Consider the following 2,950-nt stretch of genomic DNA (forward strand, 5'->3'; position numbering starts at 1 on the left):
ATATATGTATATATAATAGATAGATGTTCTACTACTTGAACCATACCTCCAGCCATTTTTGCCTTCATTATTTTCTGAATAGGTTTTTATTTTTTGTCTGGGCCGACCTGGATTGTGATCCTCCTATTTATACCTGGCATGACAAGGTGCATATTACTGTGCCCAGCTTTGTACTGGTTGAGATGAGATCTAACAACGTATTGTACAGTCTGGCCTCAAACTATGATCCTCTTGGTTGCGGCCTCTTGAGTAGACTAGCTAGGATTACAGGTATAACCCATGGCCTAGCTAAAATGTATAGTTTTTACCTTGTTAGTTACTTTAAGTTTAAGGAGCATTAGGCAGTTTGACTTCAGATAAGTCAAAATTGTATTGCTTTAATGACATTTTCCTCCTGATCCATGGGAGAGAATAAGGCCCTCCAGCTCAGTCTAGAGATATGGAAAGCAATTGTACGACATCTATGCTTCGAACAGAAATATGTTTTGCTTGGACTTGTACGCTACTTCCCACATCAAAAGTTGCTTTCTAGGGGCAAAACAAGTCATGTTAAGCATTTGCCAGAAAATGAAGCAAACTGAGGGCAGGGCTTATCTAGGTCAGGGACTAATGGTGAAGAAAACCCAGGAAGACTTCCTCCACAGCAGTGTGAAGGTACCCTGCAAAGACAGAAGGAGCAGGGCAGGTGAGAGGATGCAGGACTGGAGGCAGTTGTGTCTGTCTCTCTTAGGCCTTCTCCGCAGTCAAATGATGCCTCATTTTGGCTGTTTTGCAACATCAGCTTGAGCCTGGCTTTGCTGTGTGAACGCCACATCTACTTCAGTTTAACTTTGCACACTGGTAGGACTCCATTTGACTGGCCCAGCTTTGGTCAGATTTCCTAGCAGAGAGGATGTGAGGAGAGGTCATATATGAGGCCTCAACCTCTTGGTACAGAGGCAGAGAGGACAGCTGACAGTGGCAAGGACAGAGAAATCTAGTCAGGATGACTGCATTTATGTTGCTTTTGCCTTTGGCAGTTTGCAAGATGGAGACATGTAAATATAAAAGACACAGATTGAACATCCTGAATCCCCAAGCTAGGTTTCTTTTTTTTTAACTCACAAACTATAATTTTCCATGATATATGGCTCATTCCCATCCTAGCTTGTGCCTGGACCCACAATTATATTAACTTTGCTTTGTGTTCAACATAGCAGTTAGGTAAGGCAGCCTATCAGCATGATAGGTTATATAAACTGCAATCGTGGTAACTGCATTATTAAGCAAAATGAAAACAAGGCTGGCATACAGCTAAAACTCATTAAAGCACAGCAAAGGCATCATATATGACAGGGCATGATTGCATAGAAGGGAAATGTGGTGTTAGAATTCACACTGACACACAGTTCTCTAAGGCAAAATGGTGGCAAAGCAGAGTTATTTGTTCTGCGTTTATATAAATAGCAGAAGACTCTTGGAAACTCATACAAAAACATCCTACATCATATATATCTCCAGCTTCTGAATGGAATATAACCACTGTCCTCACCATTGTAAAGAATGATTGTACCTGTGTGTATATCCTGAGCCCAACCAAGAAATATAGCTCCATGCTAAAATGCCTTGGTTAAATCACAACTAGTATCATCATTTCCAACCAGACTGAAAATGTCCTTTAAGATAATTAATTGGTTGGCGGTTCAGTTTTCCTTCAGAATGTCCTTTAGATTCTCCTGCTTTAAGACTCAATCAATGTAATATTGAATTTTTATTAGGTATTCTAAATATGTATGTTAACAACAAATTGTGATAAGTGAACTTAACATATTAAAAGAGTTTTATAGCCTCTGTCCAGAAAAGATTATACACTATACAAACTATTCAAGTCATACAAAACCATTTTTCAGTGTCTTTTCAACTGAGAAGAATCTTATTTAGCATGCTTCCCCTCCTGAGGTGGTTCATACTGAACAAGCTTTGCTTTCAGTTTTTTATTTTTTTCTACAGTAGCTTCATATTTTTTTTTCCATTTCTGCCAATTCTAGGGGAAGCAGCTCTATTTCTGCATTTTTGGGGTGGCAGCTCCTAAGTGATGCTTTAAAAAATCCAAAGCACTAATGGGTTTCACTGGTTCTTCATATGAGGCTACCAACACTTTGGTCAGGGTGTCCAGCACCCCGACTTCTCCAAGTGTCTCCTGAACTGCTCACGCTTCGAGTCGGTGGCTTTGTAATGGGCCATAGTGACAGCGGCGTTGCTGGCTGAGCTAGGTTTCTTAAGAGTATTGCTTCTACTTGCTACTCTCCCTCACTGATATTTCACAAAAACAAAACAAAACCTCACCCTTTCATGAGCTTCCCGATGGAGATGTCAGTGACCCATGTGACAAGAACTGGAGGGAGGCATATGGTCCATAAACAGCAAAGACCAGAGGCCTTGGTCCAGCATTTGAGAGAAGATAAGTCCTCATGACCCCACCTGGGAAGCAGATAGTCCTTACTTGAACCCTGGGGACACTGTGGCTGTAATTGGTGAGACACATGGAGGCAGAAATGACCAGCTAAGCCACACCAAGATCCCTGACCCACAGAGACCATGAAATACTAAATATTTGTTGCTTTAATTACTCCTCTAAGATATGGAATAAATTGTTATACAATAATTAATAACAAACAACCAATAGACACATGTATTATTTATTGGCTTACTAGTCTGTTATCAATAGGATTCTTTTTGCTTATCTATTGATAATCAACACTGTGCCTTGTTTATATATGGATAATGCTGTCATTGAAGGCTAGGACCCAGGCTTACCTCAAAATAAAAAAAATAGTAAGTGGTAATGTGACCCAAAAAATTATTCTGGAGAAAATGTAATCAGCTTCCTATAGCAGAGGAGGCAAGTTCAAGAGTAACATACCATGTTTCTTGTGTGGCCAGACACAGGAAAGGGTAGATTATAATGATG

General features: G+C 40.1%; 1 pseudogene; it reads right to left on the reverse strand.

Annotated features, from left to right (window-relative positions):
* Positions 1 to 1,912: 1,912 nt before the first annotated feature.
* LOC150063588 (c-Myc-binding protein pseudogene) lies at positions 1,913 to 2,223 on the reverse strand (annotated as a pseudogene).
* Between the last annotated feature and the right edge of the window lie 727 nt (positions 2,224 to 2,950).

Source organism: Megascapheus bottae, chromosome 5, assembly GCF_031878675.1.
Source record: "Megascapheus bottae isolate mThoBot1 chromosome 5, mThoBot2.hap1, whole genome shotgun sequence".
NCBI lineage: Eukaryota > Metazoa > Chordata > Mammalia > Rodentia > Geomyidae > Megascapheus > Megascapheus bottae.